A 25460-nucleotide genomic window follows, 5' to 3' on the forward strand; every position below is an offset into this window, starting at 1 on the left:
ATAACTCCAAATACCATAAACCCTAACTTTAAAATGCTAAAACCCTAACCCTAAGTTTTCTAACATCTTTAAGCCCTAAACCTTAAACATTGAAACCCTAACATCCTAACTCTCTTTAACCCTAACCCTAATAACCCTAAATTTTAGGGTTTAGAGTTTTGTAACTTATTTAAAATCTAATCCTTAAATTTTAGGGTTTTTTCTTTAAACCTTAACCCTAAACCCTAAAACGCTGACAAATCTTAACCCTAAACCCTAAATTTTAGAGTTTAAAACTTCTTTACACACTACGCCCTAATCTTTAAAACTTTAAACCCTAAAGCTTAAAACCCTAAACTTCTTTACACATCCTAAACTTAAACCCTATATTTTAGGTTTTAGGGTTTTTTTAATCCCTAACAATAAACTCTAAAACCCCAACCCTAACACTAACCCTAACCCTAACCGTAACCGTACCCGTACCCCTCAAGAAAGATATTATTCTAAAATTGATTCTTTTTAGGGTTATCCCAAGTTGTGAAGTTCATTTTATTTAATTTATATTTAGTTTCAAAGTATTCAATTATTTTGACATTTCTTTTTAGTGTTTGAGATAAAGTTCCTACATTAATTCCATTATTCCATTATTATAATGAAAGCTATAATGAATAATTAAAATGCACTTATATTTCACCTTTGCACTCACAATTTTCCTTTTCAACATGTATAATGAACTAACTTAAATTTACATCTAGTTTTAAAGAATTCAATTATTTTGACATTGAATCTTTTTAGTGTTTGAGATAAAGTTCCTACATTAATTCCATTATTCCATTATTATAATGAAAGCTATAATGAATAATTAAAATGCACTTTTATTTCACTTTTGCAGTCACAATTTACCTTTTCAACATGTATATAATATGAACTAACTTAAATTTATAAAATATTTATTTAAATGAAAATATTTACACATAAGCTTCTCTCAGCTTCAAGAATATTTATTCAAATATTCTTTACTAACAAGGCCAACCACGTGAAGGTGGAAGCTTGCTTGGCCTCCCCTAAGTGACCTAAGACATGACACGACAAGACAAGACACGACATGACATGACACGACAAGACACGACACGACATGACATGACACGACAAGACAAGACACGACATGACATGACACGACATGACACCACACATAATTAGATTTATTTGTCAAAAGTTATTTAAATAGTTTTATATATGCAACTTGAATGTGATGATTAAATTAAGTTGTCAATTTTATGATTTGTCGTTAGTTATGGAATATGAATTGTTAAAATATTATGAATCAAAATACTTATTATAATAATGGCGAAATTCGTATGAATGAGATGATTGTTTTAAGTTGTCAATTTTATGATTTGTTGTTAGTTATGGAATATGATGTGTTAAAATAGTATGAGTAAAAATACACATTTTATTATAATTATGGTGAAATTCTTATGTTATGTAAATTGCATGTTGTTCAAATGATATACTTGTAAGGGTAATTTATGATTGAATTCAAGTCATTTACAATAATGTTAAATAAGACACCAAGTTTTAAATTTTTCATAATGTGAATTGCATTCATTAAGTGAATAAATTTTGCTTTTGTAAGGGTTATTTATGACAATCCTTTGTGCACTATTTTATAAATTATTCACAAAACATTTAAAGAGGTGATTATGCTGCGAGCAAACAATAAATTTATTTTCAAAATTGTTTTTTTGTTGCAATCAAAATTACTAAATTCTTAAATAAAATTAAACTAATAAAAAAGAACGCAAAATAAAAAAAGAAAAGAAAAGAGAGAGAGAGAGACACAAACCTTAAAGAATGGTCTTGGCCTATTGACCATTCTTTAAGGTGCCAAAAACAACCTCAAGGAATAGCCATGGCCAATGACTATTCCTTTCAGTCTTTAGAAGGGGTTTTTAACCCCTTCCAATACTTTTTATTAAGCACTATATTTGTACATATTACAAAGCTTTAAGTCAATATGCTTGACCAAAATTTAAATACATAAATGATTGAAGCCTAATTCTATCTCTTGCTGTTTTTATACATCATGATGTTCAGTTTGCTTTAGGATCCTTCTTATCAAACTGAAATTTTTTCGCTGCAACATGCTGCCAGCCTGTCATACCAATTCAACTATTAATTAGTCAATGTAATGCAGCAAGTGAAAATGATAATGGAAATGATCTCCAATCCAGAAAGATTCACGCATTTTACAACTACCACAAATAAACAAAAATATAAATCACAAAGGTAGAAAACTGTTTGAGTTTGAAGACAGTTATAAAAATTCAAAAGTGCATTTACAAGTTTGAAAAATTTATACGCTTTCGTTATCATGTTTTGTTTCTTCAATATTTTTAGAGGAATAAGGGAAAACCTTAGTCAGGATGCTATTACCAGCATTCTTCACAATATCCATTCTTGAATTATGAAAATGTTCAGCAATATTGGAGATGAACTTGATGACACTATGGTAGTGACCTCAAAACAAACCAGATTGTAGCTACATACCTTGTTTTAGACCATCATACAAGGATTTCTTTCAGTTTTCTAACACGTTTAAAGAGTTGCTTGTTTCACTGCAATTAAGTTATGATATTAAAGTAAAGGTTAATGTAGTTTGTTGAACTCCTACTAACAAAGATATTCAATTTGGTATGAGTTTCCTAAGACGCCAATTTGATGTCCAAGACCCTTGTTCTTCAACCCCACATCACACACCTTATACACTATTCAATGACGCATACATCCTTCACACACCTCCAAATTTGAGCCCGTCGCCATTAGGCCAGTCACGTTGTATTTGAGGTTGAAGCACTGACTATACCTAAGTTATTTCTTAAAACTCACTCTTCCCCCTTCTAATGTTTTAATTTAACCTTGTTGCTGAATCATGGCCCCTTTGACAAATTTTCAAATGTTATTAAAAGTAATGAATAGTTTGAACGCAATCTATCTTCCAATCAAGATCCCTCTCAATCCAAAGATGCAAGTTAGAGAAGATGACATCACATAAATCTGCACTACCCTGGCTGTCATGCAGAATAAAAACAATTACATGGGAAGCAAAAATGGTAATGAAAATGACAGCAACAATAACAATTACAACATTAAAGACAGTAACACTAATAACTGCAAAACAACATAGGGAATGCGTCTAATGAATTTGAGCCTCACGGGGTGTGGGAGCCTGTGACAGCTGCAGTTAGATATGTAACTCAGAGGCCATGGACTAGAATTCCTCCTAATAGTAGGACCCTGGTTTCTTTGTAACGAGTAAAGATTAAAATTGTGTACAATCTCAGGCTGTATAACTTAAAACTATGCTTATTCTAAAAAATAAATCATATTGTTGGTTCTGTTTTCTCAAATCACTGTAGAATATTGTTTCTGTTGTAATTCTGCTTCAAAATGTAAATAAAAACAAGGTTAAATCTTGTTGCTAACTTCTTCAGCCTTGATCATAATAAGATTTTGATTATAAGAATGCCTAATAATGGTGGAATTTAAGTTTAATTCAAAAAAATCAGAACAAAAGTTGAGCATTCAACAATATCTGGTTTTATGCTGGTCTCTCATCGCTGCCTATTTGTTGGCACTTGATGGCTACAGTCATATCTTACAGACCCATAACAGCCACCATAATCATCAAATTTCCAACAGAAACTCAAGGAGCAGTTTTATACATAGATCAAGTGCACACTTCCGGTTATAAGAGAAATAAGGGGTTTATGCAAATGCATTGATAGTGTATAAAGAATTAACAATCTGTTCTCAGAGGTTGGACGTGAAGGAAAGGTCATGACATCAAAGATTACGTGGGATAACTCTACTTAGATCAGATCAAGTCCATGCAAAGCAAGATTCATGCACATTAACAGTACAGGTTTGCCTTATTCCATTAATCTCCCTTTTACCTTTCACGTGGGCAAGACTTCATTGTTTATACATCTTGTGTTTTGTCTCCTTTGTTCTTAAAATAAGCTTTAGCCAATATAAGTAGAGCATGTTGATAGTAATCACAACAGAGGTTTATAGGAAAGATGTTGTTGTATAACCTTATGGACTAAAGGTGTCATGGCTGCCACACATAGTAATCACAGCAAAGGTTTTATAAGGTTAGCCTATAGCAGCAGTCACCATCAAACGAAACAGTGGATACTCAGATTTTTTGCAGGTCTAAACACTAAGGTTTATGGCAGATTTGATTCAAGGTTTTATGATAATAATATTGTAACTCAGCCAATACACAAGCATGGAGCAGAAATCAAAATAGTCTTATCAATGGCAAATCACGTCGTTACTGAGGTCACACGTGCAGGCAACCATAATGATGTCAAGAGTTGCAAGCAAATCATAAGGAGGACTATTCATAAGAAGACATTCCTGAGAAGAACAGAGATCATGTTATGAGTTGAAGGGCTGAGATATAACAAAATATAGAGACAAAGGCATAAAAACAGAAAAGAATGTACTTAACACAGTCCAGAAATCTCAAAGAATAATAAAGACGGAGGACCCTTGAGAAAGATGTGAAAGACACATGAAAAGCAATAATAGAACTTTTACCATAGAAAAGCCCCATGAACAGTGAGCTTAGCCAGCACAAGGTCAAACATCAAAAGGAAATCAAAGACCACGAACAAATTTTGACCTGCACAAATCTGATACATCTTGTAAGGACTCAAAACAACAATAGAAAAGACAACATACAGTCCATCCAAGACTGAAAAAATACAGTCAGGGAACATTTTTTACTGTCTTGACAGTGAAAATACAAAACAGTCATACCAGAAGTCATAAATAAGATGCAATCACAGGATAGTGAATAAAAAAGCTCAAGGACTGCTTAAAAGAAGTCAGAGGTCTGCAATAAAGGAAGACTGTGATATCATTATCATAAAGACAATGCGAACACATAGTATAACCCATAGGACACTTTGGGTTTCATGGTATTTCACAGAGCATCATTGGGTTTGTAAGAAAGGTATACAAGTATACAGTCAACCATGAGTCACAGAGCATACACAGAAGCCTTCAAGAAAGTACCATAAACCCTCATATCATGTAATGTTCAAACAGTAAACAACAGAGTACTCATCAAGTCACAAAGAGCCAATGAAGGTCATTGCCCGTACACAAAAAGGACAGTCCCTAATGGATACCCTCATTTGATGCAGAGCTTGTGGATAGTTAAGATGATATACCTGTAGCAGATTCAAAGACCAAAATATAAGTGCAGGTCTGAAGCAAGCCCTAGGTCATTCTGAATAACCAATATAATCAATCAATAGACAATGATAAGGATTAAGCATAGTCCTAGGCCCTGTAGAGATTTAAGGGTATTGATCTAAGTTGACAGTCCCAGTTCAGAATTGGATTTTGGTTCGTAAATTCGTTATTTTTTTTTTGGAGGTGGGTGGGTGGGTGGGTTCGGGTTCGCTTTGGGTTCGTCCGTACAAAAACATATAAAAATAAAAATGTACACATATGCATCAGCAAATATATACAAATGGGATTTGACATCTAAATCTAGATCAAGTTTTGAATATAAATCTACGCAAGCATTGAAATCATTTTCTTTTGGATTCAACTCTTCGTCTTCTTGAGTCAACTCAACTCCAGGATGCTACCGTGCGGTAGCACGTGCTACCTTGCGGTAGCAGATGCTACCAGCAGTAGCATCTACTACCGTAAGGTAGGAAAGTATATAGGCTATGTAGCTCCACAATTTATTTGAGTTACTACCTTCTACTCCATTATTTTGTGTAAGTTTGGTAGAATTGTTACATGTTTTACAATATTTGAAGTAGTACTTATATTGTTTGCTCTTGTTGTTTTGCCATTTGTTCCTAGCTATGTGCTATTTGTTGTATTTGCATAAAGGCTCTCCAATCCTCATCCATATCCAACATCTTCTTACCCCTACCTTCAATTCCAAACCCTAACTATCGTGACTCATCTTCTAGCTTCTTTCCAAGGCCCATGCTTAGCTGCATACACAACACACACTCAAATGGCTGGCAGGTTTGTTCTCTCTAGTAGCCATGTAATAACCCTCGGCTTTCTTTTAATTGCCCTAACCTATTAGAGCTTACATAGCCACACACCCAGTTTGAAGAGAAAATGGCATGACAGTGAATAGCTGTTTGTAATGAATTAAACACACATGAAACACAACTATAATAGATTTAAATTATAAACAGTTGAAAATCTGAATCAAATTTGTTATCCATGCACCTAATATAGGGTGAGCGATATCACTATTCTTTTCCCTTTGAAAAATACTATCTCGAATTTGCAAGACAGAACAATAAAAAAGAAAACTTAAAAAAATATTAAAAAATGAGTCAAATTGCCGAAATTCTCCTCAGGTTCTGCTGTTGGGGTAAAAATTCTCTGGAAAAGCATCAAAATTCTCCCTCGGTCCTGCTGATCGAACCCACAGGGCAAAATACGAACCCTTGGCGAATTTCCAACAACCCAGAATTTTGGGCAAACCGAACCAGGACCCAGCAGTTGCACAGAAGAATCCGGTAACTTAGGTATTGATCTATAACAGTCCATTGAAGAATAGAATTGTCCTTGATATTTTAGAGGCATCAACAAAAGAGCATACAAGCCCTTTTTGTAGTGTTGAGGGGGTATTATTGATTGTCAAGATGGATCATAGAGCAACTTCAAAGATTAAGCACGTGCAGGGTTTGACAGTTTTGTTCCAGCCTCAAGTGGACAATGAGAATAGAGATCAGTCATAGCCAAAGGGCTAAAAGCAGAGATAAAAGAACATCCTTATAGCATAAGATCATTGTGGTTGTAGCATTCAAGACAAAAGCTTGACAGAAAGGCATAGTTTCAGCATGGGCACAACTCAAACAAGGCTAGACTTAATACCAAAGAAAGACCTTGGAGAAGCATAAAGCACACTCAAAAAGATCATATGCAGTCCTAGTTAGCAATGAGTTATAACAGTTATAAGACAACCTTAAGCCAAAAATGCAGCCTTAGATATTCAATTAAAAAATCTTCACAGACAGGCATACACCAAGAGCTATAAGAGAAGTCAAAACTAGAATTCACAATGAAACAGTGATCCTAACACTTTGCAGCAAGTTAAGCAATCATGAAACACTTTCAGGTCTATGAAGGATAAGATATATGAGACATAGCAGTCTCAAAAAGTAGTGATTCACAATTCAAAGAATGCATAACAGTGCTTGACGATGTAAAGGTCCAATAAGTAGTCAAAGAGCAGAGAGCAATTCATCAGAATAGGTGAATTAAAACAAGGATTCAGAGCTATGACCCTGGTATTAAGATGCAAAAGGTGATAATCCTTTTGCAATAACTCTGAGACGCGTTTTGATAGTAAAGAGGAAAACAAAGGGGTCTTCATCACTGTTACATAGAGTAGTTGTAGATTTAAAGGGTAAAAGACAGTGTCAAAAGGGTTTGAAGATCATCAAGGGCAACTGTGGGGCAGCAAATAATGAGTCATAAAGCATGGCAGTAGATCATGTTCATTGAAGGTATCTAAGATAATGCAAAGTGGAGGATACAATCATTCAAATACAAATACAAAGAGCACATTTCAAGATCTCACCGTCAAATTGCAACAGCATCAGCATTGAGTACAATTGAAGGTCAAAGTCAAGTTAGGAGGCAGTTCAAGTTTTAGTTGGTGATTGATAAAGTGGAGTTGTGGAAGAGCAAGTATTAGTCTAACTTTCAGCTTGAGAGGTAAGAGATAGAGCATTAGCTCACAATCAGTTAAAGCCTAGAAAGGAGGGATTTTCAAAGCAAATGAAGCAGTTAGACATCAGTTAGAGCCCCACAGGGGTGGTGCATGAGTTGAGGAGAGTTTTCAACAGTTGAACTTCAGTTTGCAGCAGTCCCACCTCCTTCCTTTCATGCCTTTTTCTCAACTTCGCTTCACTCATGCAAATTGGAGATTGAAAACAAGGATGAAGACAACAGTTCAAGCTAAGATCGAGGAGGCACAATCAATTGCGTCTCTCAGTTGAATTCAAGACTTCTTCTCTATAAGTCTTCTTGCTTCTTCTTTCTCGCTTAGTTCTTTCTTTTCTTCCAACTTGCACTGTACCTTTCAGAGCTCTTTCATATTGAAGAACAACATTGTAACTCATATTTTCTGAGTTTTGTAACAGCAAATAGATCCTTTATTTCGATAAAATATCAGTTTAGATCTCGTCTACTCTATTCTTTAGTGAGTTATATGGGTGATTGATGTGATTTTTGTGAGTTATTATGCAAACTCCTTCTTTCATGTCTCATTTGAGCACCTTTAGATGGAATGCAATTGATGTATGCAGGTTGCAAGTTGTGTTTATCCCTTGCAACAGTTTGAAGGTGTAAGAACATTAAGTTCTTCTTCAGTTAATGTAAAAGCTCAAACCTCCTTATGAATTACTGATAGGTTTAAATTCCAGTTTACCTTCTCCTAGGATAGGTTTAAATTCCAGTTTACCTTCTATCCTTTTCCCATCAATTTAGTTTGCAGGAGGTCGATCAAGAGAACCGAATCGCTCTGGAGATTGATCTTCACAATAGGCAACCCATAGGCCTGAAGATCATTCCATGTTTCATGGGATTGTTGAGCTCCCAACTTAGCAACACGATGCAATCCTTCGTGACAACAGTGCTTTGAAGTGTAAGTTATCCTTGCCAAGTGAACTAATTTGCTCAGTTGGGTTCACAAAGCGAAATGCCTTTGCCTTACCAGTTATGTCACAAAGAAAATATTCCTTGAAGCATTACCATCCACATCTCTTGCTATTTTTTTCTTGCAAAGTATGCTGGACCCCAAATAACGCTGCAGATGTCCCCTGCCCACAAGGGAATTTCTTTCATCTCATCATTCTTTCAACAAAATATGAGGACCTAAACACTTTCTCTGACGATCCATTGAGTAAATCTGATCATTCAAATCTCAATGATTTTGTTTTTAGTTTTTGGGTTTGATTGTGTTAAAAAATTCTAACCATCAACGTTTTGGATCATACAGTTAAAATATGTGTTGTGAATCTTTAACAAGCTAGTAGAGTTTTAGTACAACATGAAAACACGAAACCAACAAGTATTGCTTACGCAGGAACAACCAACTACATCGGGTGGTACCGGCAGCTCCCAGGCGAACAACAATGCAACATCGGGAGCCTACTGAGATAACCGGTGGGGAGGACGAAACAACAATAACAATACAAGGAGCCCGATCCAATATGACTCCAAAGGCCGACCGATGATACAATGCAGAGTGTGCAGTCAGTGGGGGCACTTCGCATGAGACTGCCCAAAGGGAGAGGCCACACAATATTTGTACAAATGGTGCAGACCTGGAGACCACGAAGACGCCACCTGCCCGAAGTCCGACGTCAACTTGCTCAATATCGAGGAAACCAAAGAAGAGGAAGTGCTAGTCGTAACCTGCGCCCAAGCCAGACAAGCAACGTGCTCAGACCTGGAGACGGAGAAGTGAAGGCTACGGGAAGCACGTGAAGAAATTGAGAAAGAGATACAAGAGAGGGTGAAGGTGAAGGGTATGATAGGTACTTCCAGCCGATCGGAGGCGGAGGAGGCTATACTAAATCATATTTTAAAACTGGAGGTGCGTGAGGTACACGATCTCGTCCAGACGATGCCTCAATTACAAACGGCATTGCTGAATAATCTCTCCCAACCACACACCAATACCAACCACGGATGTTCCTGGGAGGTCTGCAATAGACCCCATGCTGTTGGCAGTTAACACTAGAAGGAACTGACCATTGTGGAGATGGGTATCCTTGGCACCATTGTAACCGATACCATCGTCAATGGTGGATCGGAAGTGAATGTTCTTCCAGAAGAAACCTGGTGGAAGTTGGGGAAGCCGATGCTGTGGCCATCTACATTCAATCTACTGCGAGCAGATAAGCATGGAATCAAACCCATCGGGGCACTGATGGACCAGCAAGTTACCATCGGGGCACAACCCTTCATACAAGACTTCGTGGTAATCCCACTTAAGAAAAAAGGGTATGAAGCGATCTTAGGGAGAGGGTGGCTGGTGGCAGCCAAGGCCACCCACAACTGGAAGAAGAACACTCTGTCTGTGGAGAATGGAGGAAGGAAGTTTATCATAGACCTTGGGACGTAGTTGGTTAGTGAGGAACTGGATTGTTTTGCAGCTGACTCAACACATGCAAATTCCACTTTCATATGCAGATGCAATCATCGGTACAGCTGGTTCCAATATTAGCTACATGCACAGGACTAGTGGAGCAATAATAGCTATCCAATAAAGTAGGGGAGTTCCTGGTGAAATGACAGTTGAAATATATGGAACTGCTACACAAATCTAAATTGCCCAACAATTGATACAAGTTTGAAATATTTTCACTATAATTTTTTTGAAATTGTCTATGGTTTTGAAGATGAGAGTGGGAGGAAAATGAATAGGAATGATGTTTTTTTTTTGTAATTCCTACAATTATTTTGCTTAGTAGGTTATCCAGGATTAAGAATGTAAATTAACAAGGCAGATAGTACTAGTAGTATTTGGAGTTGTCATCATGAAAGAAGTCATCTCCAAATGTATTATATATTATCAAGGAAAAATTGGGGTGGAGAAGATAATACCACAATAAAGGAATAACGCTTAATGATGGATATGATAGACTATGACAAACTAACTGCTGCAAAGAGTCATCTATACATCACATAGAAAACCATTTAAAAATGAGACAACTAACTTGAAAACATGTGCACAGGAGTAAAATAATTTGAAAAACCTGGCCACAAGTCCAATGTCAAACACTACAATTCCTTTGCTTATTTGTTTCTGATTTTTCCACAATTACTACAAAAGGACAACCTTCAATGAAATGCATACAATAACAAAAGGTTGGGCATACACATAGAACAAAGCATGGCATTCATATTCAAAGAAAAATATAATGATATGAATACCATCGTTAAAGACCCCAAATCAATAAAATTACATTTGAAATTTTGTCATAGAAAAAGGGTGGGTATACACAAGAAATGCATAGGACAAAACATGGTAGTCACACAAATCAATCAAAAAAATAGTCTAAAACAATAGACACGTGTACATACCAGGGCCCGTTTGTAATCATTCATGTCAACCTCACCAAACATGTCAACTTCAATAATTGCAGCTTCTCTGTGTTACTACAACCCACAGACAATCCTAAAAGCTGATTGTCAGTCATAACATTCCAAAACCTGACAAAAATATACTTTAAAAATGGAATAAATCTGAACACAATGACTTAAAACATGTGATTTACCAAGAAGTAAGACGCCCCACTCCACAAGCTTTTTTCCCGAACAAAACAATGACATCCACCTAATCAATTTTCAAAACATAAAAACAAAAAAAAGAAGTCGAAAAAGAAAAAGAAAGCCACAAGCCTAAACACACTTGATTTAGGTTTGTATACTTTATTTGGCCTTGCTATTCCATTGCTAACTGTGTAGTTCAGAATTTAATTGATATTAATTAGTGGGGCTTATACATTTGCACATTTTAAATTGATATTTGGTTTCTATTATTTTGGGATGTAGAATTTATCTACAGTCGACAAAAATTTATTATGGTACAGTGAGCAGGGTATGGAGTCTAGCTATGCAAGACAAGGTTTCATTCTATGAGGTTACCTTCTAAACTCAAGATAGCAACAAATATCACAGTAAGAATTGAAAGGATGGTAAGATAATATGTGGCCTTATTGTTTATGACAATCAAAGTCATGTGACAGTAGGGTACTGTTCAATTTCAGTCACATCTTAAATTGCACACAATGTTTTAGTCCTTGTCGTCACAAGAGCATTAATGACCTTTTTTAACCCTATATCTTTATTAAATGATCAGCAAAACTTTTAATTTTCATAGAGTTTCTTTTGAAAGAGGATTCTTTTTTATAAAAAAAATACGTTGGAGGACAGAGATAAAGCAAAATTTGTGTTGAGATGCTTGGAGGGAAATTTCATTAAAGCATTTCCATTGTATAATTGGCCAAAAAAGCAAAACTCAAGTTTGAACCCGTGATGAAGGGGAAAAGCATGAGTTAAGGTGAATAATGTTGTAGTTTTCTAAGCCTAGAAACTCTACATCTGCGTTTCCTTGCTCATTGGACGCCAAAGATAACAAGGATACCAGAGACAGAGAACTGTGCTCAAGTTGTTAACAATAGTCCCAGTGATAGAGCAGCAGATAGAAAGACGTTCTACAACGCCAAAAGCATGAGAACAACAGTTGGAGATTAAAGCACAAAGAGTTCTAATTAAAGATTCAGAAAGAGGTAAGGTTTTGAATCCCTACTTCACAAAGAGTTGAAAGATTTATCATTATTCATTCTTAAAGAGATAGCTCATTGCCAAGAGGATTCTTTCTTGCAATCTTTAAGTTGAAAGCTTCAATAGAAAGGAACTCTTGCTACCGTTATGTCTTTTGTAACTTTTCTCTTTTGAGACCTTAAAGTCTTATCGTGTGAGATATGGATTTATTTTAAGAGATCATTGTATAGAGTTCAGTGACCAACCATAGTCACTGTTTTGAAGAGATACTCTATTTTGAAGGAGAATCTAGAACAGTCCTAGAGAATGCTCATTTCCCCCTAACAGATTAGAGGTCTACTATGCAAAGTATTAATGAGGAAATAAAGTCTGAAAGGATTAATGAGCAATTTGGCAGTTCAAATCCCTTGAGAAGAGCTTGAATACAAAAAGTAGTCTTCACAACAGGCCATTAGCAGCAACACCACAACACTCAATGGATAATGTTCATAGAAAAGAGGAGAAGCTCAAAGAAAATAAACTCAGAACAAGCCTTGGAAAGACAGATACAATATCAAAGAAAGCAATAACACTGTCCTCAAAGGTGATCAAAACAGTGTATAAGACTTGATCAATGATTGTAATGACTTCAAAATCTCATGTAGCAACACATCAGAGATACATAGGTCATAATATATACCCACTGAGTATGAGCATGCTTATACAAACCACACAAGCAACACACATGAAGACATTCATTGAAAGTATAGTAACAAAGGTATAGATTATGGATGGCAGCGAGTAAAATACCACCAAAGCCTCATACAGAAGTCTCAAGACAGTGCTAAGGGGTTTTTAAATGAGTGTCAAAGACAGTAATAAAGGACCTCAAAGCCATAAAGGGAGAGTATACAAGAAGACTAGGCTTTGAAAGTAGTCACATGCAGTCACAGCAACTTTAGGATGCAAGAACTATTAATTCACAGTGAAAAGGTCATAGTCACAGTCACAGTTCCAAAAAGCTAAAGACAGGAAAGTCACTGACAAAGAACAAGGCTTCAAAGAGCCTGAATCATGATGGGTTCACTGGTAAATGAAATGCAAGCTGGAGCAGTGATCCAAAGTTTCATAGCAGAAAATGTGAAGCACCGAGGTCCTTACGCAGAGCAGCATCTCTAAAAGACAGAACAGACAGCAATCAAAAGGAATAAAGATGACTGTGTATGATAGTCAGTATGAGCCAAAAGACAGTGACATGTCTCAGGTTAGTTCTCATAATGAAAGAAATGAGTATGAGCTTTCCAAAATGGTGATCCAAAAAAGAAAGTTACAGTGCAGCCATCAAAGAGATATCACTGCCAAAACAACAATGTCAATTCCAGAGCCAAGATACAGATTACTTGACTTTGAAAGATGAAAAGAGTGACAGTCACTGTCAGATTAACAAGCCATCAAGACCAATGCTTAAACTACCATAAGATAATTCAACCAATAACAGTCACATTGTCAAGGTTTCACGTAAATTTTGAAGATATTAATGGGAGTTTGACAACCTAAGATGACAAAGAAAAAGTATTACAATCAGTTTTGAGACCAGTCACAGCTATACAAGGAAAGACAATGATTTTCACAGATCAAACAATCAGTGACAGTCAAGATAAAGGAAGATTCGCACAGTGCTAACCGTTCATGCATTGACAATGCCTTGTTCGTTGACAGTTCAAAGGAGCAATCATGTCTATGAATGCATGCCCAAAGGGTTTCAAAGACGGTTGAGCCCAAACGTTTGAATGTTTTACAAGTAAAAAGCTTGAAAAAGGCAATGTTACAGTGATAAGCTCACTGTCAAGAGGACAGTCTCTGTCAAAATCAATGAAAAGCCAATATGAGTGTGAGTGGTCCCAATGAACAAAAGACAATGATAAAGCTTGAAAGCAAAGGGGCATTTCTTCCCAAAGAACTATGAAAGGTTGATGATAGTATTGTTGTGATAGTGTAATGTCCCCACTTTGAAATACAATTTAATGATAAATGATAATAATAAAACTAATATTAAAATATAAAAGAATATAATTAAATATAATTAAATTTAATTAAGTTAATGAATGGTCAAAGGAATGAAATGAAAATTTGCAAATCCCTCAAACATGAGATATAAAAAGGAGAAGAGAACCTCATTTGAGGGGGATAATTTGGGAATCAGAAGTGCAGATCTGATTTAAATAAGGAATGCAGATCCGATTGTGAAAGGTTGTGTACCTTTCAAAGGGCAGAAATAATTAAGAGTTGCACTCTTTCAAAGGGTGCTAATGGTGAAAGGGCGTGTCTCTTGCCAAAAGGCATCCATAATGAAGTGGTGTGAGCTCTCCCTCACATTGAGAGATATAAAGAAAAGGAACCAACAAAAGCATCCAGTGAAGAGACCATCGATCAGATCAGATCAGATCAGAACTGTTATTAAGTTATAAGAATTGGCAGCTTGCTACAGATATAAAAGTAGAACAATTTCCCTGAGGTAGGGTATCAAAGAAGGAATTGAATCAGATAAGACAACTAAATGTAGAAGAAGGATTTTAGAAATCAGAGCAGGCCTATTACATCCAACATATAAATATATTAATAAGGCAGATTATAAGCATTCCATTGAATAGCATATCTACTCAAGGTATAATAAACAGACCCTAGAGCAGATCTAAGAAATATTCATGATCAGAAATGTGTGAAGACTATGAGCAGATTATTTCAGACATCACAAGGAGTTAATTTCAGACTTCATGAGCAGCAAGAGATCGAACAGGGGCAGACCTGATATAATCAGATTCAGGCATACAGATATCAGTATTACAACTGTGATTTGATGTGAAAAATTATTGTGGATCTCAACTTGGATTTGTGATTTTAGGGCAAAATCTAGGGCACGTAGAAAAAGGGACATTACAGACAGAGATATCTCATTCAAATAAGGACTGGCAAAGCAATATGAAGGTTATTCACAGTCAAAAATGACTCTTTTGCAGACATAGATGATCTTTCGATTGCAATCATAGCAAAGCTGGTAACTTTTGGTAACAGCGTTTAAAGGATTGTCATAGCCTACAAGGAAGATAACCTTGTCTACAAGGAAATTTGTTGGTTGCAGATGTTAGAAAAGAGATCACTGTCATAACAAAAGCATGGTATCATCTAGAATTAAGATGTGATCAGCATGACCAGCCACTTAACGTGTGCAGGACTCATAATTGAGCACTGTTATAAGACGATAGTCAAGTCATTGACAGAGTTTCAGAGACACCGAACTTTGACAATTTGTCTCAGGATATCCTTGAATGAGAAAATAAAGGTTAACAGCACCATATCAATACTAGAACAGTAGCATGAAGAACATATTCAAGAATAGATCTGCAAAGATGATGAATATAGAGATTCCAAGCCTAAGGTCAAAAATTTCTGAAGCAAATGATAAGGAATGTGGGAATGTGGCTTCACAGAGCAGCTCAAACACTCACAGCCATACAAGTAAAAAGCAGTCATTGATCATTGATGTGACAGAGTGGGAAGGCACGGTCACAAGGGAAATAAAGAGAATAGACCTATGCTTTCATGTTGCAGTCACAGAGAGAACAAGGACAACCAAGACAATGAAGACTAATCACAGTGGCAAATAGACATTTGCAGCAGTATTGACAGGGAAAAGAAGATCAAAACAGTTAGCAATGTGCCAATCCTTGGTACAGTACCATAGTAAAAGATGCAGATAGCAGTGAGAGGAGATAACATAAGCCTGTGCACGAGGGTACAACTCATCATCAGTCAAAGGAGGTCCATGTTCATTGTCGTAAGATATATAGACATTCAATTCAAAACAAAATATTACAAGGACACATACCAATCATATTAAACGAGGAAGTCATGGTGCTGACCAACATAGGATGTAATGATGGTAAACTTAAAATAGGGAAAAGTGCATAAGATACAAGAAATGACAATACTCAAGAAAGACAGTTCCCTTCCTAAGTATGATGGAGTCACAGAGCATGACAGCATTAACAAGATACATAGAGCAATCAAGAGAGGACAGGCAGTCCAAGTACTCAAAGCAGGATGAGCTTTAGAACAGAGCCATGATTCTCAGTCATAGTACTGTGTGACAGTAAAATACCAAGAGTTCGCTGACAGTCAAAAGAACACCAATGTCAGTGAATTGCAAGCTACAATACTCAGTTCTCTTATCAAGGCTACTACATTGACGCATAAAAGGAAATCTACAAAAGTTAATATACCCTCTTCATAATATGCTATAAGCAAGCATTTGCAGAAGATCACAGTAATACGAGGAATATAGCAGCATCCTTTAGGAGTCTAAGACACCCAGACCGGTGATAAGCGAGGTTTTTGACAATAGTTTCCTAAGAAACAGTGAAGAACCTTAAGAGTTCTACAAAAGTCATGCCAAGGTTGCATAAGGGTTTGAGACAAGCTACAGGACAATGAGCAACAGAGAGTATGGGGAACATGTACATTCACCACAGTCACAATGTCAGTTTTAAGCTTTGAGTTTAGATAGTAACATGAGGATAGGGCAGTATTTGTGAATGGAATATAGTCATCAGAAGACTATGCGCAACAAAAAATACAGTCTCGAGGAACATCACAGTCCAGAATAATAAACTCAGTCGTGATCTAAGGTAACCAATGAAGAAAACATGGCTACAAGGATTTGAGGCCATCCACAAGGAAAGATAAGAGCAGTCCATGATGGGGGCGGTGTTCAATAGCAGTCTAAGAGGTACATGAACCTAGTGCAGGGTTTAAAGGTGGTTGAAATCCCAAGAGTTATAATAATTGTATTTCTGACATTTCAACACCTTTTAATAATAGGATTCAAATTCACATAAGAAACTGCAATATATTTCCTTAGGAAAAGGTATATACCTGCTGCAAAAGTGCAGATTGTTGTTGCCGAGACAAAAATTTCTTCTGGTTGCCCACTGATAAGTCAGATAATTGAGCTCCCAAGAGACCTGGATTGTGTCCTTGCTGCTGAACGTGCTCAAGGCACTGAAGATAATTCTCCCTTTGATCTGGTACAACTTCCACGAAACTGACCCTGAAAACATACAAACCACTTTGTCAAACTCAAAAGTGGTTTAGGCATCCACATATGACAATAAAACCTGAATGCTTGGTAGAAAAAGAAATCTATTCTTTTCATTAATATGTCACAATATGTGCAATCTACATTCATAATCGTGTTGGGTTTTAATTACAAAGTAGACATTCACAGAAATTGGTTTTAAAGCAACTGTAAAATAATTAAGAAAAAAATCGTCAAAACAGTATAAAGATCCTGCAATTGAATTTTTAATTTCACATTTTGACAATCAATGAGCCATAAAAGGATTATATTTCTGTAATGTGTAGTGAAATGGTTTGTCTGGTTTTTAAATCAGTCACTAATTCATCTGAAACATTGATCAAATAACCACACATCAGGCTCTGGAAAACAAAACCCATCATGAAGGACAAAAATAGCATCAATCCTCAAAAATAAATTATCTACAAGAGAAACAAGAAAAGACAATCGGCCCAAAAATCAAATACAGACGAAAAGATTGACAAGAGAATTGGACAAGACAACAACAAAGTATTCAATGAAATGCAAACCATTCATCAAAATGTGATACAATGTACATATTTATCAATATTATTGATTGTTCAGTTCAACTTCTATATGCCTACTCACCTTTTAGTGTACCAAGGATATATAAAAGGTAAAATATTATCCTACTACGCCTAGGGATTATGTACATAACATCCCCCCCTTAATCCCTAGGGGCTGTGGTAAAACCATTGTTTCTGTGCATTGAGCAACTTGTTTATGGTGCCTCATTTGCTTCATACTAAGCTCTAGTCTTTCGCAAAAAGTTTTCCTTGTGTGATAGCTTGTTTGTTTCTGTAGTTATAGAATTTTTGTTAACCAAGATATTGACTTGGTAAAGACTTCAGTTCATTTTCACTAGTTGAGTCAACTTTCCATAACGCTATATCACGTTTTGATAGAATATCGCACCCTTTAGTTATGAAGTTTTTCAACACCATTTTCTCTGCTACTTGAAACTTAGCATTAATTATGAGCGATGAAATTTGTGAGTTCAACACCATTTTTATGCTAAGATAAAAGTTAAAACTCAACATTACTTGTTAGCCATGAACTTTGCAAAAGAAGGTTGTTCAACTTTTGTCTCCATCTTCTATCTCTAGGCTGATTGCACCATTTTTTGTGCCAATTGAAAATTCAACATACTTGTGAGTGATTAAATTCTCGAGTTCCCCACCGTTTTCTGTGCTAAGTGAAAATTCAACATTACTTGTGAAATTTGCAGAAGAAGATCGTTCAGCTTTTGTCTCGATCACTTATGTCTCTAGCTTGACTGCATCCATGTGAACTGGGTGATGCAAGCTAATTGTGTCCATTAGTAACCTGAAATTGTAATCCAAGCTAATAGGAGCTCACAAGTTATAAATGGATGTTAGGGAAGCTAATACATAGTCTATGGATGAAATAAGACATTAAAATTGTCATATCAGTCTGTGATGGAAGTTAAGAGGTGCAGGGATAACACATAGTTCATAGAGGACCATCTTTTGGTTCTTGGGTATGAGCACAAGGCTTATTGACACTTATACAAAAAATGAGATATTTTTTGTCTTTTATTTTGAAAGCAAGCAACCTAAAGCAGTTATCAAACACTAAAATCAAAATCCTTTACAATAAATTTATAAAACTAATACTGTATACCTTTCTTCAAATGATGAAAGGAAACTTTGCAATAAAACTAAAATCCTAGAACACTTAAGCAACAAAAACAACCTATCTTCTGGTTCATTAAGTATGAGCACAGGGCTTATTGACACTTGTAAACAAGATGAGAGATTTTATGTCTTTCATTTTGAAAGCAAACAACCTAAAGCAGTTATCAAATACTCACTCTTTTTAGCTAAAAAGAATAAGTACACACAAGATTGGATTGGATTAAACACAAGATTTATCAATTGTATGCAAAGTTACTACAACCACTTCAATGAAAATTGACAATACAAAGCCTGCAATATTCAATAATAGATATTTGATTTATCAAACTAACACTTACAAGATAAAAGAAAACAATTCAGACAATAGTCTTAGCGGCAAGCAGGCATAAAATTATTATTCTTTCCTAAACTAAATGTAAGTGTTTACAAAGATTTTGCATATGATTTATTCAAAATAAATCATAAATATATTGCAGTTCCTATACTAAGAATACTTTTCTTGCAATCAAAACAAGCTCAAAATACAAAATTGTATAAAAATACATTGTTTAAAACAAGAAAGCATCAAATAGACCTGACTAAACATATAGCATCCTAAGATGAACCTTCTAGAAAGTTATTTAAGAGTAGTCTATTGAAAATAGTGATCATTAGAAGTAGCCAGTTTGATATCAATTAGGCCCTCAGTGATTTTGATGCAACTCCTGCATCTTGACCATTAAATCCTGATCTAAAACAAGATATGGTTTCACTATATGGCAAAGTAAGGACTTGTGTTGTAGGTCCAAAATAGGTCGTATATGGCACCAAACTTAAATGTTGCTGCCTATATGGGTTCCTCTTGAAAAGTTATGGCTTCCAGAAGTTGGAAGATTGTCAAAAAATGGCTATTACGAATTCACCACTTGAGGAAGGTATCAATTTTTTCACAGGCTCAGAAATGTGCCCCATGGCATTCTAGCTTTCTTCAATCTCTTCATTTCTCTCAATCTGTTCAACTTCCTCATGTAAAGTAAGGTTATCATAATCCATTTGAAAATTGAATGGTATGCATTGGGGAGACATGTTGGGATTTAGAGTAGCTTTGTATGTGATTTTCCAAATTTCTTATGATCATGATAAGCGAAGTAGCAATACAGTGGGTTGAGAGAGTAGAATAGAGGTCCAAGTCTGAGTAGATTCATTTATGTACAAATGCTAAGAGACTTGAGACTCAAGTATTTTGAATTTGGAGTGAATTAAGGGAGTAGAAGCTCTCATTGTGATGAATTTTCATCTGTAAGGGATTTCTCTAGGGTAAGCTATGTGTTACTCTCATGGTGACATGTGCTCCCATATTTACTTGCTAATTTTTGTTGCAATTGTGCTCTCATGGTTAAATTTGGTCTTTCATTGCCCTCTTAGAAATCTATATGTTGGTGACTAGTACATGGAATATCCATCCTAGTTCACAGATAAATCCTTTGAAGAGACTTGAATCCCTAATGACTCCTGGCAAATCACCAAATAATCTTGGTGACTTGAATCTAATTTTTTCCTCTTTACGTCCAAAAACTTACAAAATTTAGTGCAATAAAACCCTAGGCTTTGTCAGTGGCAACCCTAGAGATTTTCCATTAGCATATAGATTGACAAAATTTGAAGATTTCGCAAAATGTACCATGGAAACTCTAGCGTGTGCCATATCAGATTTGGTTAAAAATTAAAAAGCAGAGAATGCATGCTCAAGAATATCCTAGTGCACACCTAACAGGATTTGACCAAGTTTTAGAGTGTGTGCCCAACAGTCATTGATTTGTTTTGTAAAAATAGAAAAGCATCCAATTTCTTCAGATAGTGTTTGTTCGTTACTCCTCGTTCCATATTTTTCATTGGCAAAAGGAAAAGAGTTTCAGTTGTAGTAAGTTTAAACTTCAGCCTTTGATTGGTCACCTTAAAGGTTAAACATCAGTGTCTTCAAGGGTTTCAGCAGATTAAAAAGTAATAAGTTTGCAAGAGTTGTAATAGTTTCCTCTATTTTCAGGCATACCTTAGGACTCCCAAAACATCAAATTGCAGATTTGTTCAGAATCAGTTTTCCACTCATTATGATGACAAATTGCAGACTTGTTCAGAATTAAGTTTCCACTCTTCATGATGGTGCCTAGGGTTTTGAAATCGAGGTTTTGTCAAGTAGACAAGCTAACGCAAAATCACTAGGGTTGCCATTAACAAAGCTTAGGGTTTTAGAGCACTAAATTTTGTGAGTTTTTGGAGGTAAAGAGGAAAAAACGAAATAATGAAATGTTATAACCAAGGAGAAAATATCCACAATATGTTATCATTTCAAGCTTGGTGTGAAGACCTATTTGTGTGAATGGTGAATAGAAAAATAGGAAATGTATTACATGCTATAAAAAGGTTGGCTCATATAATTCTAGAAGGTGATCACAAAGATGACCTATAGTCCTCATCACACTACATTGTTGAAAGGGGATGATGGGTTGTGAGAGTTTGTCGACTATCAAGAAGGATGATTCGACATAGTTAGCATGTAACATCCCTATTGTGATTAAGGCTTCCATGAAAAAGTAATATATTGCGAGGGAATAATGGGTTGTGAAAGATAAAATTTGACTGTTAAAGAAGGATGAGTGCACACGTGAAGCATACAAAATCCTTTTGTGCTGGAGTCTTCCATGAAAGAGTACTATATTGAAACTGGTCTCTATACTTTGTTGAATGGCTGTTTTGTATGATCATTTTACTTCAATTCATGGATACATGGTGGACTTATTTATTTGATGACTATCTTGAAAGATTTTCAGTACTGTGGGCTTAACTAGAGGAAAATCCTTAGGTTTCTAAAAGAAATTACTTTACAAAGGGATATATTGTGGGTCTTTATAAAGCCTGATTTGAAGTATTGTGTAATCGGACAAAATCACCATGTTTCCAAATAACATTTGTTGGCATGATGTTGAAGTTGGACATTTTGAATCAATGTGTAGATAGTTTGTTGAGTTTGATTGTATTGTCGTGATTACAATTAAATAGAGAATGGATGCCGATGCTAAAATATATTACTGGCAAAAGCATGCATGTCACTTTGAGTCTTACAACTTCACTTTTTAAAAGTTTGATACAATACTTAGTGGCCTAAAGAATATCAAAGTCCTTAGTTTTCAGATGCATCTTATATTTCGAAGTGTCACTTGTGCTCACTAAGAAGACTGATTTGAATTATCATGGCTGGGACAATATCCATGTTGGTCAAAGAATGTTTGTTGTGGGCAAAAATCCTTTGGTTCTGAAAATTTGTGAATCTCTATGGGGACTTATTTGAAGTTTCCTGCATGCTGGGGCAAAGTTAAAAAGGAACCTTTGAAGTTTAAGTGAAAAGATTGCCATATGAAAGTAAAGCAAGTTTTAGATGACAATGATCCAATATGTATGACAATAGGATCAAGAAAAGGTATACATAATAAAGATATCCACAAAACACAAAAAACAAGGATAGTAATAAAGATTCAGTTTTGAATGTCTGAACAAAGATCTATTAACCCAGTTCACTAACGGTCTTGCAAAGATGAAAACCTTTTAAATCATGCAAGGTAGTTAAACGCTTAGGAATATGGAGTGGTCGAAGTGATAAAATTGGCAAGACATGTTGACTATAAGGAGAAAGTCATATGGCATGTGTTCAAGACAACAGTATGAAGATAAATATTATCATATTTCAGTTATAGACAATGCTCACGAGTCAAACTAGAATACTCAAGGGACATCAAAGGATTCTCACGAGATATGGGTAAAAAGGACAGATCTTCATGACATGGACACTTAAGTGCCAATATTGTGGCAAGAACAAGTGCACAATAGAAGATACATGATAGCTAAGTGATAATACAAAAGGGCTTGTACGCTATATAATGGTGGGGTTTGTGAATGATAAAAGGTTAGAAGTGAAGCACTATAAGGATGAAAAGATTTTGTTCCTTATTCAAAAGAGACTATGAATGCATACGAAAGAGTAGTATGACTCAAGTGACAAAGACTTTGCAATCATGGTCATGAAGACAATAGTTTTGTTAGACCCTAATTGGTCATCTTCCAAATCCTCACATAGTAGAGATCACTGGATATTGTCAGAGAAACTCTCTAATTTCTAGATATAGTGAGAAAAAGTAGTCAAATCCGTTGATAGAGGTTTTGAGCCTTGATATGGAAGATGGATGTCAACAAAAAAAAGTGATAGTGATATTATGAATTTAAATTTTAAATATCTCACAGGGCACTGTCAGCTGTTGGTAAGCAAGGTAGTTTGGGTTGTTACATTGCAAACACAAGTATGACACTTTCTCAGACATGGATGGTCCAAGTAGAGGATAGTGCCAAGTCACATTAACATATTGAGTAGACTAACATAGTGGACCGGTAATATTAAGGAAGGTGTCCAAGCAGTTGCACAGTGCCTAAAATCCATGGCAGTCAATGAAGATCCATTTTCTACTGCTGTAAAATAAAAAGTATGATCATTTTCGGGTGTATGATAGTCAAAGGTTTCTATTAGACTTTGTAGGGTTTCATTGTCCTCTTTGGAAGTTGTTAAACCCCTTTAAACTATTCTTCAATATTAAAACCCAAAGATGGTCAAGACAGACTATGACACTATTACTGCTAGAAAAACACAATGACGGATGACCCTTAGTAGAAGTTAGAGACAGTCAAGAGATTAAAGACAAGTTGTAGGCGATAGTAAGACACTGTGAGGGGATAAAAAATACATGTGAAAGACAAAACTCCACACCCCAAGTTTTTAAATAGGAAAAGGAAAAGGAAAAAGGAAATACCTAAGTTGATGGTGCAGCTCGCCTGTGAGCAGGTTCAAAGGAAGTCATGAAGAGCTTAGCAAGGCCTCCTCTGAGAAATGGTCCCACCAGTGATTCCATTGTCAGTGCCATGACCCGCTGAACACAAATATAAACATGAGTCAATCTATTAAAATTAAAACAGATCAAAACATTTATTTCCAAGAAAGTAGCATACATTGTGAAAACTTAAAGATTAAAAGAAAAACATCCTTTAAAGTGGTCAGATCTAAAATATTTTATATATAAAATTATATTCTAAACATTAAATTATTCGAAGATAATAAAAGAAATAATCAATGAATATTAGATGAAAATGTAATAATTACATCAAAATATTAAATTATATCAAATATCTAAATGTAATGCCCACCACAGTCACTGTAACACCATGGAGAGTAGGCAAGCCATACCAAATGCAATAAAGATAATAATTCTAAAAATAAATAAACTAGGGTTGATAGCTTCAACGGTAGAGGGCTATTTCTTATTATTATCATCTTTCTTACTATAATCAATTGTCTATATATACACAATCCATTCATTCAGGCAGGGCAAACAATCAATTATCTGAAATTCCTATTCATTCTGGGAGGGCAAACAATCCATTAGTTTTCAAAGAAAAAACTGTGAGTCCTATTAATTTTGGCAGGGTAAACAAATCCTCCACATGCCTCTACTACATATAAGAAGAATAATCTATGAGATAATCTATAGAAGTAAATATTAAAAAAATATAGATATAATTTATAAAATATTACCTGGAAGTAGAATTTTTCCCTCAATCGACTGGTATTTCCCGATCCCTACCTCCTCTGCTTTTCCACTTCATCTTCTACCACACAAAATGTGACAAAAAGGAAAAAGGAAAAAACAAATAACAGATAAAAATCATGACAGACAGACTAGTGTGCACACTGTAGACAGACTCTTGATTAAAAAAACAAGAAATAATGAAAAGATAGAACAAAACATTGAACAAACATTGTATTGGAAAAAAAATAATGAAAGAAAGAACAGAAAGACAGAACAAAGCACTCACAGAAGAAAAAAAATAAAAAAACATTAATTCGTCTGACAGAGGTTAGGGTTATAATCTTAAAATTGCAAATGCGACACAGGCAATTGCGGGTGCCTTTGCCCATCTGTGCACAAATAATGAGAGGACTAACAATTACCATCCCTCCCTTCAAAATAAACTCCGTAAGAGAAATACCGTGGTTTACATGGTCTGGATACCATGGTTTACTCCAGTTAGTTATACGCTCCATGAGATTTGAATTTTCATCACATGCTTTTTCAAGCATTCTCTCAACGGCTAGTGAGCAAGTGATACCCTTTCCATTTGACATGAATTTTCTGTACATTTCCGCTCCATGTTACCTAATTTCAGACATTTTCTCAACAGCGTGAATGACATTTTAATTTTCTTTTCTGTTCGAGTTTCAAACATTCTTTCAATGGTTTTTTATTAATTTA

General features: G+C 35.5%; 1 long non-coding RNA gene across 3 annotated transcripts; it reads right to left on the minus strand.

The window, feature by feature from the left end:
* Positions 1-1815: 1815 nt before the first annotated feature.
* On the minus strand, positions 1816-25408 carry LOC131032063 (uncharacterized). Of its 3 annotated transcripts, none has more exons than XR_009103357.1 (6): positions 24743-25408; positions 23964-24080; positions 17251-17425; positions 11331-11389; positions 11137-11211; positions 1816-2134 (listed from the first exon to the last, which is right to left on the minus strand). It is a non-coding gene; the product is annotated as an uncharacterized LOC131032063 (long non-coding RNA). The 3 variants fall into 3 exon arrangements; XR_009103356.1 differs by having other exon boundaries at positions 11137-11230; XR_009103358.1 differs by lacking the exon at positions 11331-11389 and having other exon boundaries at positions 11137-11230.
* Positions 25409-25460: the final 52 nt, after the last annotated feature.

This window comes from Cryptomeria japonica, chromosome 4, assembly GCF_030272615.1.
Source record: "Cryptomeria japonica chromosome 4, Sugi_1.0, whole genome shotgun sequence".
NCBI classification, from domain to species: domain Eukaryota; kingdom Viridiplantae; phylum Streptophyta; class Pinopsida; order Cupressales; family Cupressaceae; genus Cryptomeria; species Cryptomeria japonica.